Source organism: Lactuca virosa, chromosome 9 (assembly GCF_052849685.1).
Source record: "Lactuca virosa cultivar CGN04683 chromosome 9, Lactuca_virosa_CGN04683_v6, whole genome shotgun sequence".
NCBI classification, from domain to species: domain Eukaryota; kingdom Viridiplantae; phylum Streptophyta; class Magnoliopsida; order Asterales; family Asteraceae; genus Lactuca; species Lactuca virosa.
In genome coordinates, this window is record NC_136434.1 from 300,830,669 (window position 1) to 300,846,228 (window position 15,560).

General features: G+C 38.6%; 1 long non-coding RNA gene across 1 annotated transcript; it reads left to right on the top strand.

The window, feature by feature from the left end:
* The first annotated feature begins 1,738 nt into the window (after positions 1-1,738).
* Positions 1,739-14,342, top strand: LOC145135503 (uncharacterized). Its single transcript, XR_013719855.1, has 2 exons — positions 1,739-3,191; positions 14,186-14,342. It is a non-coding gene; the product is annotated as an uncharacterized LOC145135503 (long non-coding RNA).
* Positions 14,343-15,560: the final 1,218 nt, after the last annotated feature.

Here is a 15,560-nt window from a genome sequence, read left to right on the forward strand (position 1 = left end):
CACGAAACCGTAAGCACAAAGCTTAGTGAGTTCCCCAAAATACCACATGTCATACTAATCAATGGGCCCAACACTGGGGTATATTCCAATCCAACATATAATCATGGGCCAGCCCTGGGGTTTATTCCAACCCAAACATACAATAATGGGCCCAGTCCTGGGTCTATTTCAACCAAAACATACACTAATGGTCCCAACCTCGGGGTCTATTTTAACCCAAACATACAATAACGGGCCCATCCCTAGGGTCTATTTCAACCCAAACGTATAATAATGGTCCCAACCCTCGGGGTCTATTTCAACCCATACATACAATAATGGGCCCAACCCTGGGGTATATTTCAACCCAATCATATATGCAAGAGTCACAAAGACAACTAGCATTCTACATAACACAATCTAGTGGGTTGGCATTGGTGCCTTTGGCCGACAAGTACAATGAGAAGATTCACCTGAACTATTCACAGATGCCCACACAGCTACCTCATTAATAGAACATCCAACTGAAGCTCCCTAAAGCCAAACTGAAACCAATCCTTAGTCAAATGATCAATTCTACCCAAGTTTAACCAAAACTCAAACTGGTCAAAAAGTCAACACTCAAAGTTTAGGTAAAAACTTCCAACAATAGCCCTCCACGACGTTGCCTTCCTTGGCCACGTCGTTGGCATAAAATTCCAAAACAGTTGTTGATTCCTCGGTCGCCACGCCTTGGCCGCCAAAGGCCATGCCGTGGCGACTAGTCTGAACAGCTCAAACGAGCTTAATCCGTTTTCTTCTGATTTGAAGAGCTCCAAAGCTCAGATCTGATTCTTTCGAAGGTCTTAATGGATAAAATTTCTAACTTTATCCATTAGGAAAGTCCAAACCACCAAGATCTAGACTTTATGTCTCAAAGAGACCCAAAAATGCACCTTTATCAACATAATCCACTAAGTCCAAGTCTCCCGCTTCCAGATCTGAATATACAAGATGTCTATAGGAATAAATTTTCCAACTTTATTCATAATAATGCCCTAATCATTCAAGATCCAAACTTTAATACACCAAAATGGCCTAAATGACCAAGATAACTTGCATGGCTAAAAGGGAAGGAAAAAGATCATAACGTTCCTATTCCAATAGGTCCAAGAAACATTCCAAACTGACCAGGTGTAACAATTGGTAAAAATTGGTCTGAGTTCGGCGGTCAAATCACCACGAACCACTATGTATTAATGACCAATTGTGTGTAATTTTATCTTTATTATGTATATTAAATATATTATATTTATAATTTCTTTTAGGACATCACAAACTGCTTAAACAGTCTCTCGAGTTGTCGAGTCCGATCCTATTCATCGCGAAACTTTAAACATTAATTCACGGAGCTCGGTATTCCGGAATTGAAATCTATCTGCGTTTTTGGAATCATTACGTTCCAAACTATCAACGAACACGTATGAAATACCGTTAGTAAATTGAGTTGATTTAGTTAATGAATTAAAAGAACGGAAAAATAAATAACATAATTATAATGATGTTTAAATTTAAATAATTATACATTAAATTTCCAAATCATTATATTATTCATAAACATATGATCTATGTATAAAATGTGTATAATTAAAAATATCCAAGTATTATGCGATGTGTATTTTAATCATATACCCACATGTTTATCCGTGTGTATCTTCTATCTCTCAAGAAAATTTTTGAGTTCATGCACATGTTGAATATCTCATAAAAATCTTGCTAAATCTACTCCAAATCTTTAAAATACAATACATATCTAATAAAATCTGATTTTAGTACAAAGAGATCAAAAAATATCAACAACATATCACTCTACTCTCGATCTCTCATTCTCTAGATCTTCCTTTTGAAGCCAAAACAGAGAACCAAGGAGGCTGTTACCCTCCTTTCATCCAGTTTCCTTCCACCTGCAAATGTCGAGGTTAGCAAGTCCAAACACCCTTTACCTGTTGCTGATCACTGTTGTCTTCCCCGATCACCAAAAACAGCTCACCGGCGAGGGGTTGTCACCGGATGAAGCAAGCTAGTGAGTACCGGTTGTCACCTCCCCCTCCGGTTGATGAAACACCCAATCCAGACACCCATTCCCTTCGTTACCATCAGTTTCCCAGTAAAACCCAAACACCCCAATGACTTCTATCAATCGATCAAACAAAAAGAAAAAGAAGAAGGAACCTGGTAAGCTGCCGGCCATGGCAGCCCTCCTCCTCCTTCTCTGTCTTCCACTGTCGTCTAGCACCACCTAAACACCCCAACTAATGGTTTCCGATCGGCAGCAAGCTAATCACCAAACACCACTCCACCATCGACGGTTGTTGCTTTTGTTCCGTTGACTTCTGCGGTCGGCGATGAGAAAGGAGCACGAGGACTCGCCGGAGACTGATCGCTGCTATGATTCGTCGTCGGAGAAACCCACACCCTTCCTCCCTCGTTCTTCCTGTCGATCAAACAACTCAAAACAAACCCCTACAGTTGCTTCTTCCTTCTTCGTGTGTGGCTGTCGAACGGACCAGAGATGAAGAAACGATGAGGAAGTCGCCGGAGCAACTCCCTCGCCACCACTGTTGTTGACAACAGCCACCACCGAACCACTCTTTTGCTTTCATTACCTTTTTCTTCTTCGATCGGACACAAAGGAGATGAAGACGACCTAATCGAAATTGGAGATCACCGGAGATCGACCCCAATACCCTCCTCGCCGATTACGTTCTCCACAGCTCTGATTTGTTGGCTTTCCCGTTCCTTTTGCTTGGTCGGATGAACGAATGGAGAAGAAGAGGCGTCGACTCCCTTTTACCCAAACTGTGTATCAGATTGGCAGAAACAGTCCCTCCATTATAGCCTTGAAACTTAAATCAGTCCCTTAATTGGAAACCTTACAAAACAAGTCTTGTGTGACTTAAGATTTATTAAAATAGTCCCTTTTTTTAATTAACTTATCACAAATCAGTCATTGTGATAATTAAATTGCAAAATAATTTTCTTATGAAAATAAAAAGCATTTCAAAACATGTCCCTTTGACTTAAAATATTATAAAAATTGTCTCGGACCATGTTTTAACTCAAAAGACGTCAAGATACGGTTATTCACGAAAAGCTTCACTAAAAAGGTCAAGATACGGTTATTCACGAAAAGCTTCACTAAAAAGGACCAGGATCGGACTCACGCTTCAAGGGTGAGTTTCTATGGCCCCTCTTTTACAGTTTTAATATTTGGGGGAGAATATATGTGTGTCTATTAAAGTTTGATATCATACTTTTTATTGGTCAAACGTTTATGAAATAGCAATCTAAAAATATGATAAATCACTAACAAATCTATTAAGTTAAAGTAGATTGTTATAAGTTGATATAATTATACTTTATGTGAAATATGAATATAATTATTCAGAAAAATCACAAGATTATAAGTAGATTGCTATAATTACACAAGTGGATATTATGAGTCACAAAAATGATGACTTTATATGTATAAGATAAAGTATCTCATAGAAGCATGAAACGATATAATAATGACCAAAAATATTATCCGTGTATAAAATGAAAGTATATTTCCATAATTGATGGAAGATTAGATTCATGAGATTATATAATTATTAGTTGAAATTATAAGATTTAACTTTTACTATATATAAGGTTATGTAAAAATGAATTGAGAAGTTATTAATATATTTTTTATATTAATTATAACAATATAACTTCATTATATTAGTTATTTATTCTTATCGCAATAAATAACATGATCGACTTCAGGACTTAAGAGTCGTTGTTTACGAAATAAATACTCGTCGAGTATTGTATTTAAAGACTTTATCTTTATCCCAAATTAAATGTATTAAAAATATTCTCGCATAATTTATATAAAATATGGGGAATGTAGATTTACGGTCGATCCAAACTTGGATAAATTAAAAAATTAGCTATTATGCTAACACGACATCGAAACCGTATCTAGTATGATAAATTCTTGAAGTTATAAGAATTTCAGTTATCGTTTTCCTAAACGATGAATAATGTTACATATCCAGTGAATTTAGAATGGATGATATAGGTTTATCATACCTATTCCATATATTCTATATAGGTTTATCACACCTATTCCAGATAGGTTTATCATACCTATTACATACAGGTTTATCATACCTACTCCAAATAGGTTTATCATACCTATTCCATACAGGTTTATCATACCTACTCCATATAGGTTTATCATACCTATTCCAGATAGGTTTATCATACCTATTTCATATATTCCATATAGGTTCATCATACCTATTCCATGTAGGTTCATCATACCTACTCCGTATATTCCATATAGGTTTATCATACCTATTCTATAGGTTTATCATACCTATTCCGAATACCAGATCCAATACGTTTGAGTTTCCATTATAAACTATTCCGGGTTTCGCGAAAGCTAATGTAACATCCCAAAATTTAGAAGTATGATTGAAGAACTTAAGTGTAAATTGAAGAAGGTACTCGACGAGTAGGTACGCTTACTCGTCGAGTCGGAGCGGGTTCTGGTCGCGAGCTAAGTGACCAACTCGCCGAGTCGGCAGCTGGACTTGACGAGTTGGTGCTGAAAAGAGAAAACCCTAATCTTAAAAGTTGCACCCTATTTAAAGGGCCATATGTCCTCCCTTCAGCCTCCTTATTGCCCTTGAGAGTCAGTAAACCCTAAAAACCGTGTGAGCTTCCATTGTTAAAGAGATTTGAGCTTTGGAGGAGGAATATTGAGAAGGGAGCTTGAAGATCAAGAGGCTAGCATCAAGGGATTGGTGTAGATCCAGAATCTACTTCAGCTTGGGCACATTTTGGAGGTAACAAGCTGTTACCTTGACTCTATTGCATTTATATCTATTCAAGAATGAGATTTGGGGCCCTTTTTGCATGTTAAGGATCTATTTCGGGTTAGGGGTCTAGATCTGAGGTTGCTACTTCAGATCTAGACTTGTCTTGGTCCTGAAACTCACAAAGTATCAGCCTTTGGCTTGTTGGTGAAGCATCCTTGTCTTAAACCTTAGCCCTAGATTGATTTGGGCCTATAGCTCTTTGTTTCCACGTAAAGTTTGCAACTTTACGTGAGAGTCATGCCCTAGAAGAGTGGATCTACAGTTTGGAGCCCCTGCATGACTCGAAAAGCCTCTGTATGAATAAAGGACTGAAGGGACTCGGTGAGTCTGTTCTTGGACTCGGCGAGTCTGTTAAAGATAGGCATGAACTCGACAAGTTGCAGGAACAACTCGGCGAGTCTGTTGAAGATTGTCGTGGAATCGGCGAGTCTGTTCTTGGACTCGGCGAGTCAGAACGCAAAACCCCAACCTCTTCTGGTTAAGACACAGATCAGTGAGTTGAGTGGTGATTCAGTGAGTTGGACATGATAGGACTCAGAGATGGTGGAACTCGACAAGTCATGGGGTGACTCGGCGAGTCGAGTCGTGATATAAGAGTTTCTGAGTTTAGGAACTCGACGAGTCAGCGGGTTGACTCGGCGAGTAGGGTCAATCAGGAAGGTTGACTTTGGCCAGGACTTTGACTTTGACCAGTTTGACCTTCAAGGGTATTATGGTAATTTGGATATTTATGTCAATGGATCATTGATGGCTATAGGTGTTGGAGTTTGGGGCAGTGCTTCGGGATTGTGTTTTCGTGGTTCGGTTCGGCAGTTGCAAGGTGAGTTATCCTCACTATACTTGTGACATCCCCAATTTTACGGCCATAAAAGACCGATTTGTTTATGCTTTGTTTTTAAAATCAGTGTAATCTTTTACAGAAAACAGTTGCGGAATTTGTTCCCAAAACAAAACATGATAAGAATTTATCAAATCATTTCTTTAAAGAAATGTATTTTCATTATATAACAAAATCTCGGGATATCATGTTTAATACAGACCAAAAGCATAAACAGAAAAACATAGACCTTACACAGTTAATTATAACTACGGGCCTATAATCCTTATCTCTCGTTACGTCAGCCAACTTATGCTCTTGTGCCACAACCTGTAATACAAAGAAAACTGAGTGGGTTAGACTTGGGAGCCTGGTGAGCATATAGGGTTTTCAACCCACAATATTATATCTTATATATATATATATATATATATATATATATATATATATATATATATATTCAATCATCAAACGATCATTCCAATTACTCATCCCCATTATCTTCCTTACTCTTAAGGGTTTACCCTAAGAGTCATCTATTCGTTCACTCCGTATTAGGCACTAAGACAATAGTTGCCAGGATTCTTTATTAGGCACTAAGACAACAGCTGCCAGGATTCTTTATTTGGCACTAAGACAATAGTTGCCAAGGTTCTTTCGTAAAGCACTAATTCCATAGCTGCTATGGCTCATTCATTGGGTACTAAATCCATAGCTACCAGTGTAGGTACTAAGTCCATAGCTACCAACGTTTATCTAACAGGTACTAAGTCCATAGCTATCATCGTCTATTTAACAGTACTAAATCCATAGCTATCATCGTCTATCTATCAGTACTAAATCCATAGCTACCAGCGTTCGTCTATACGGTACTAAATCCATAGCTACCAAGGTTCATCTATACAATACTAAATCTAGCTACCGAGGTTTATCTTTACAGTACTAAATCCATAGCTACCAGTGTAGGTACTAAGTCCATAGCTACCAACGTTTGTCTACACGGTACTAAATCCATAGCTACCAAGGTTCGTCTTTCGTCTCATCCTCAAACTCATCCGTCATCACACACCAACTAATTCGTCTACCTATGTTCTACCCAACATATTTGTAGATATAACATACATATACAGTTTAACTCATTTAAAACCTATATAAAACATCCATTCCACGCTTATCTCAAATAAACAACAATATATAAACACATAACACGTATTTTGTAGCAAATACTTAATACTTATATGTTAGAAGAAAGTAAGTATACACTCACTCATAACATAGATATAATGCATTCAATCAATACTTGTACTAAGATCGTGTTTATGAAAGGGACTATACACTCACTCGATTAGACGATTCTCGGACAGCACTACGGCTCGTAAAGTAGTATTCTTCGGTAAAGCTGGAAGATCTTCACACACCGGGCTTCTCGCAGGAAGAGCTTCGGCTCGGAAACTCTTTTCTTCTCGGGATCTTTGGATCTTCGGGACTCGATTCGGGTCTCGGGATGATACCGGGGCTTCGGGGGGTTAAAAGAGGGCTTAGAGAGAGTATCGGGAGTGAGAGAGAAGAGATAGAGCAACCAAAATCGGCTGACCGTCGATTTCTATTTATAGGGTCATTTTTCAGCTCTCACGTCGTGAATTTTAAGTTCTCACGTCGTGAACTTAGTCATCACTGCATGCGTCATCACAGGTTGCGTCTGACAGGCTCTGAAAGGTCAAATCACTGAGTTCACGTCGTGAACACTGTATTCACGTCGTGAACTCTGACACAGTATCGGGGTTCGCGCCCCGAACTTCAGAAATTCATAACTTTCGCATATGAGATCCGTTTTCGACGTTCTTTATATCGACGCGTAGGTGAGATTATGCTCTACAACTCTCGTTTAGACTCCGTCGGCTAATTTTGACTTTATTTTTATTATATTATTTTTAGTAGGCCGGGACAGGAAAACTCCGTTATAAATTCATAACTCCTTCATCTGAAGTCTGTTTTCGTCTGTCTTTTTACCGTTGGACTACTATCGATGAGATCTTCGATTCTCATTTAGATTGTTTCGGCTAGAAATCACTCGATCTCATATTCGAGTTTCGGGCTGCATACTGCTAAGTCGAAACTTCGAAAAATCATAACTTCCTCATACGAAGTCAGATTTAGTCGTTCTTTTTATGCACGCTCTCGGTTTAGCGTATTCTACGACTTTCGTTTAGATCGCTAAGGCCAAATATCGCTCTAACGTAAATTCACTATTTACGTCGTGCTGTGTCGTGCCGGTTCTGTCGCGAAACTTCGGCAGGTCATAACTTCTTCGTTATAACTCGGATTTCGACGTTCTTTATATATACGGAATCCTTGTAACATATAGTCATTTTTGATATAACTTCAGCAGGTCATAACTTCTTCGTTATAACTTCGGCAGGTCATAACTTCTTCGTTATAACTCGGATTCCTACAACTTAGTTAAGATTAATCCTTCTAAATAATCTTCCATCAAAAAGTCATTTTTGATGCTTATCGTTTCTAAATTGACTAGCCCGGATCTACGGGCGTTACAATTATCTCCCCCTTAGGATGATTACGTCCCGGAATCATCAACGAAATAGGGCTTGTATAATGATTACATACGTCATCCTTCCATCCTAAGTAATCACCGTGATGCTCAATCTTGCACTTGCTCTTCGTACTATGTTCGAATTTCAATCATAACCTTCAAGTTACAAAATAAGTCCTTATTGTGGACTCATTCTTCTTCTTAGGATAAATACTTTCCTTTATCTATTGTAACAGACCGATGGGTCGTGCTCTAATGACCTCTCATCGTATGATGCAACGCTTAGACTCGGTCTTTTAGAGTTAAATCCCAAAATGGAATATACCCTCCTTCATAGTCTAATGTGATACCATCACATTTTTTTGCATGTAGTATTTCTACCTACTAACTTCTGTTAACAACGAGCGCGATACTATCGATCGCATTAATTTCAACCTTCTGACTTAAGTCAGATGTTACATCTAACTTGGTCCTCTAGACCATGTAACATACTCCTCGCAGTCGAACTTAAATTTATATGACCACTAGGGTCGGAATAACAATCATCTCACTAGTCATTACCGAAACAAGGGTAATGACATACTCGAATAAAACAGAATCAATCACCAGCTTCTTGGTAACCTTGTGACTTTCCCTGATCTAAGTGTGAGTCCTGTGCTTCCGGTAGTATATGCATCTACTACCTTTCACACCTACTCATACTCGTCCCAAGTATTGTCCCGCAGTCGACCAAGTCACCATATAAGAAAATCACACAATCATACAACACATCAGATAGCAAAACTAGGGTTTATATTATTTCTTGAAACGATTACATAAAGGTTTAAGTTCACCCTATACTACGCCTCTAATAGGCTACACTTCCTGATACAGACTTTATATATATATATATATATATATATATATATATATATATATATATATATATATATATATATATATATATATATATATATAAAGTCTTCATCCTTGAATCTTCGCGTTGTTTTCTGCTTCATCAAGGATCATGTGGAATGCCCTTGGCTTTGGCGGTGCTTCTAGCCTTGCTGCTTCATTTTTCTTTGGGCAGTCTCTAGACATGTGCCCCTTGCCTCCGCATCCGTAGCACACCTTATCATTGTGTGTACAGTTCTTGGAATAGTGGCCGATCCTTCCATATTTGTAACAGGTTACTTCTTCGTTGCATGTTCCAAAGTGCTTAATCTTGCACTTTTCACACCACTTGGGTCCATACCTTTGGTTATCTAGGTTAGACTTTGCGAACTTTCCCTTATTATCAGGTCTTGAGGATCCTTCAAACTTTCTCTTTTCTCCAACTTCAACCTTCTCTAGACCCTTCTCTCTTATCTGAGTCTCGACATTCTTAGAAGCTCTAACGGCTGCCTTCAACGTACTTGCCATTTTGACCGTTGGGCCAAAGTCTGATGGCAATCCGTTAGTAAATTTTTCGATCTTGGCGAGCTCAGTCGGCACCAAGTATGGAAACAATTTCATCTTTTCGATAAACGCAGTAGCATAATCATCAATGCTCATTTCCCCCTTTTTCAAGTTCTGGAACTCATTGTTCAGATCAATCAGATCTATCTCTGAGCAGTACTGCATCTTTAACTACTCCAGGAATGATTCCCAAGACATCCTCAGGGCTTCCCCTCAAAGCATCATATCTGCCAGTAACTTCCACCAGCTCAAGACTCCGGTCTTCAGTTGTCTAACTGCAAAGACAGTCTTCTGTTTGTTGCTACATTCGCAACTCTCAAACACCATCTCCATTTCGGAGATCCAGTCCATAATCTCAACAGACTTTGGGCTTCCAGAAAGACTTGGCGGCTTGGCGCCCAAGAAATTTTTATACATACGCCCATCCCTGTTTCTTTCCCTTTCCGGGTCATTCCTTTCTGCCACTGGGGTTCTACTTGTCCAACAATCCCACTGTAGTTACCTCCCTCCGAATGCCCTCCATTCACTTCAGGCTCTTCCACTTGAAGTGACAGTTCCTTACGATTCTGTTGGAGTAATCGCCTTGTCTCTTCCATTTGGCGATCCAACATCATCTGCATCATCGCTTGCACCCCAGCCATCGTCATTGGCTCTGGTGCTGCTGCTACAACAGGTACTCGCTCAACCACAGGTGGTTGATTCCTCTCTTCGTTCACATTTCCAACTCCACTTCTGGTTCTTACCATTTTGATCTACACACCGAATGAGGTGAAATTAGATCCTCCTTCACGATAGATATTACGATCTTCCATATCACTCTGAAACATTTACATGCTAGTTCTAATATCGTAGTCATATGCTTAGAATCCTAAACACATAAGGTTTCCAGATCCGGTCGGCAACAGACCATAGATCCGAACAAATAATAGCATCAATATAGCTATCACACAAAACATTTAGCACATAAAAGCATTTTAGGCATCATTCCTAAAATAGACTAGTGCTTGTGTCAATTTAGGTGTACTACCTAACATTTTTTAGACACACTCCTCACAATCATTACTTAGCATTCTAAGTTTAAGTCTAGAAATTTCCTACAAATTCCTAGTTCGCTTAAACTAATGCTCTGATACCAACTGTGACATCCCCAATTTCACGGCTAGAAAAGACCGATTTGTTTATACTTTGTTTTTAAAATCAGAGTAATCTTTTACAGAAAACAGTTGCGGAATTTGTTCCCAAAACAAAACATGATAAGAATTTATCAAATCATTTCTTTAAAGAAATGTATTTTCATTATATAACAAAATCTCGGGATGTCATGTTCAATACAGACCAAAAGCATAAACAGAACAACATAGACCTTACACAGTTCATTATAACTACGGGCCTATAATCCTTATCTCTTGTTACGTCAGCCAACTTGTGCCCTTGTGCCACAACCTGTAATACAAAGAAAACTGAGTGGGTCAGGCTTGGGAGCCTGGTGAGCATATAGGGTTTTCAACCCACAATATTATATCTTATATATATATATATATATATATATATATAGGGTTTTCAACCCACAATATTATATATATATATATATATATATATATTCAATCATCAAACGATCATTCCAATTACCCATCCCCATTATCTTCCTTACTCTTAAGGGTCTACCCTAAGAGTCATCTATTCGTTCACTCCGTATTAGGCACTAAGACAATAGCTGTCAGGATTCTTTATTAGGCACTAAGACAATAGCTGCCAGGATTCTTTATTTGGCACTAAGACAATAGCTGCCAAGGTTCTTTCGTAAAGCACTAATTCCATAGCTGCTATGGCTCATTCATCGGGTACTAAATCCATAGCTACCAGTGTAGGTACTAAGTCCATAGCTACCAACGTTTATCTAACAGGTACTAAGTCCATAGCTATCATCGTCTATCTAACAGTACTAAATCCATAGCTATCATCGTCTATCTATCAGTACTAAATCCATAGCTACCAGCGTTCGTCTATACGGTACTAAATCCATAGCTACCAAGGTTCATCTATACAATACTAAATCCATAGCTACCGAGGTTTATCTTTACAGTACTAAATCCATAGCTACCAGTGTAGGTACTAAGTCCATAGCTACCAACGTTTGTCTACACGGTACTAAATCCATAGCTACCAAGGTTCGTCTTTCGTCTCATCCTCAAACTCATCCGTCATCACTCACCAACTAATTCGTCTACCCATGTTCTACCCAACATATTTGTAGATATAACATACATATACAGTTTAACTCATTTAAAACCTATATAAAACATCCATTCCACGCTTATCTCAAATAAACAACAATATATAAACACATAACACGTATTTCGTAGCAAATACTTAATACTTATATGTTAGAAGAAAGTAATTATACACTCACTCATAACATAGATATAATGCATTCAATCAATACTTGTACTAAGATCGTGTTTATGAAAGGGACTATACACTCACTCGATTAGACGATTCTCGGACAGCACTACGGCTCGTAAAGTAGTATTCTTCGGTAAAGCTGGAAGATCTTCACACACCGGGCTTCTCGCAGGCAGAGCTTCTGCTCGGAAACTCTTTTCTTCTCGGGATCTTTGGAGCTTCGGGACTCGATTCGGGTCTCGGGATGATACCGGGGCTTCGGGGGGTTAAAAGAGGGCTTAGAGAGAGTATCGGGAGTGAGAGAGAAGAGATAGAGCAACCAAAATCGGCTGACCCTCGATTTCTATTTATAGGGTCATTTTTCAGCTCTCACGTCGTGAAGTTTAAGTTCTCACGTCGTGAACTTAGTCGTCACTGCATGCGTCATCACAGGTTGCGTCTGACTGGCTCTGAAAGGTCAAATCACTGAGTTCACGTCGTGAACACTGTATTCACGTCGTGAACTTTGACACAGTATCGGGGTTTGCGCCCCGAACTTCAGAAATTCATAACTTTCGTATACGAGCTCCTTTTTCGACATTCTTTATATCGACGCGTAGGTGAGATTATGCTCTACAACTCTCGTTTAGACTCCGTTGGCTAATTTTGACTTTATTTTTATTATGTTTTTATTATATTATTTTTAGTAGGCCGGGACAGGAAAACTCCGTTATAAATTCATAACTCCTTCATCTGAAGTCCGTTTTCGTCTGTCTTTTTACCGTTGGACTACTATTGATGAGATCTTCGATTCCCATTTAGATTGTTTCGGCTAGAAATCAATCGATCTCATATTCGAGTTTCGGGCTGCATACTGCTAAGTCGAAACTTCGAAAAATCATAACTTCCTCATACGAAGTCAGATTTAGTTGTTCTTTTTATGCACGCTCTCGGTTTAGCGTATTCTACGACTTTCATTTAGATCGATAAGGCCAAATATCGCTCTAACGTAAATTCACTATTTACGTCGTGCTGCTTCGTGCCGGTTCTGTCGCGAAACTTCGGCAAGTCATAACTTCTTCGTTATAACTCGGATTTCGGCGTTCTTTATATATACGGAATCCTTGTAACATATACTACAACTTAGTTAAGATTAATCCTTCTAAATAATCTTCCATCAAAAAGTCATTTTTGATGCTTATCGTTTCTAAATTGACTTGCCCGGATCTACGGGCATTACAATACCCAAGGGTCTAAGGCACCAAGGCCGGCCCTTTGATTTGTTATTTGAGATAGTTACTGCTGTGTTATGTTAGTTGGCATCCTGGTAGATAGGATGGCTATATGATGTTATGCTCTGTTAGATCGGTATTCTGGTAGATTGTATGTGGCTATGCTTAGTGACCTGTAGTTGGTCTGACTGTCTGTATGCTGGTAGGAGATTACCTGTTATATGTGCATGTGTTGAGCAGTAGTAGAGGGTATTCCATCCCGGTAGGATGATAGGGCCCTAATATGTTGTCTTGTAGACTGTTATATGATTATTAAATAGGTGCACATGTTTGCTAGTATGTGGGCATTCCAACCCGATGGTTGAGGGCTAGGAGTATTCCATCCCGGTAGGATGATTGGACTCATAGTAGGTGGGCATTCCAACCTGATGGTTGAGGGCCTGGGGTATTCCATCCCAAGGGATGATTGGACCCATAGTAGCTATTGTATGTATAGTTGGTGGGCATTCCAACCTGATGGTTGAGGGCCAGGAGTATTCCATCCCGGTAGGATGATTGGACTCATAGTAGGTGGGCATTCCAACCTGATGGTTGAGGGCCTGGGGTATTCCATCCCGAGGGATGATTGGACCCGTAGTAGTTATTGTATGTATAGGTGTATGGGCATTCCAACCCGATGGTTGTGGGCCGAGAGTATTCCATCCCGAGGATGATTGGAATCGTAGTATGTTGGCATTCCAACCCGACGGTTGAGGGCCTGGGGTATTCCAACCTGACGGTTGATTGGACCCATAGTATGCTGTTCATTGCTGTATATTTATGGTTATGTGTGTACGGGTATTTTGGGGGAACTCACTAAGCTTTCGAGCTTACGGTTTTCAGTTTATTGTTTCAGGTGCATCAGGTGATCGTGGCAAGGCAAAGGCGTGATCGTACCGATCCTCATATTTCATGATTTTGTGACTTGGTTCTGGGGATACTCTGATGTTTAAACTATTTTGAAAACAAGTTGTAATAACTTAATGGTTTTGAATGGGTTAAAATGTTTTAAATTGGCCTGAATTTTATGGGTGTTACAGCTAAGATCTCAATACTTAGTAGAAACTCTCCAATATATAACTGTTAATCCTCGAGGGAACGACTAATGTCGGGTGTAAGTGTCATATTATTGATCTTATACGGTACGACCGCCCGCCTGGAGTTGCTAGCTACAACTACATCTGACGAGATGAATTTTGGCGCTGACGTCAGCATTATCGAAACATTACCACGTGTTACAACGGGGTGAATGACTTTAGCACGCATGCCTTATTATGGTGTCGGTGCATTAATAAAGTACAGTATCACGAGTTCGGTTATGATTTCATTATAAAATCCCAGTTTTGTTTCGTTACCGTATAGAATCGATATTGGATTTATACGAGGTTTATGTTCACTCATTCCAGTTGAAAGAAACTGTATTTAGTGGGATAACTTGTGACTCAAAGCGATAAGTGTCAGTACCAAAAATTAAGTCAGATAACACTTAATTAATATCATGACACGGCTCGACAAGATTTATTAACTTACATAAAATAAGTTATTTATATAAACCATTTGTTTTTATAAGAAAACACAATACATATGTGGGAGGAGTTTTCCCCACCGACTAAGTGTTGGTTTTCAAATTAAGTCAGATAATATTTAATTATTGCCACGACACGATTTTACAAAGTTCATAAATTCAATACTTATGAATTTTTCATATAAATGATACAAATTCTTGTATAAGGTTTCAAGAGTAAAGTTGGTATTTTATGTTCTCACAAAGGGTAACATTTCCTATTTTTATATAATTTGATATTCAAAATCTTTATATAAAAATGCATTTTGATATAAGTCTGAATTACTTATATGTATTTTCCAACTTCTGTACATTTGGATTTGAACAAAGGGTATTTATGAATGAGTCATAACACAATGTTATAACCCAATTATTTTACACTTTTAATAGAATAGTATATATTTATAAAAGCTGCTCAACCAGCTAAATTTTATTAAACACTTTTGGGTATAAAAATACTCTGTGTCAAAATCTGTAGAACTCACCAACAATTTTGTTGACGTATTTTAAATGCATGTATTCTCAGGTTATTTAACAGATCGGAAGTATTTGCTCAGAAGACTCTCCATTAATTGTATCATACATTTGTAAACATCGGATGGTTAGGCGTCTGTCACGATCTAGTAATAGCCATTATCAATGTAATTTCTATTTCGGTCATAATAGA